Raw genomic sequence first — 289 nt, 5'->3', positions numbered from 1 at the left:
TGGTCACCAATGCACATGCTGCTTTACTTTGTATGTTAATATTGTAATATGGTACTATATATTGGGTAGGGACACGCCCTCATTTGGTGCAACTAATCTGGTTATATTAATAAAAGTTGTGTATTTAGAATTTGTGTAATATCTAAACAATGCCACTTTCAAATAGAAGAGCAATCTAAATATCGGATTAGTTAGAAGAATATATGTTCTGCTCTGGGCGCAGCGCACAAACCGAGCCTCTGTGCGTCAGCTATCCATTTCCCTTGGTAACTTGCTATCTGTAACGGAG

The sequence above is a fragment of the Plasmopara halstedii genome (genome assembly GCF_900000015.1).
Source record: "Plasmopara halstedii genome assembly, contig: Scaffold_650, whole genome shotgun sequence".
NCBI classification, from domain to species: Eukaryota; Oomycota; class Peronosporomycetes; order Peronosporales; family Peronosporaceae; genus Plasmopara; species Plasmopara halstedii.
This window is presented reverse-complemented; position numbering follows the sequence as displayed.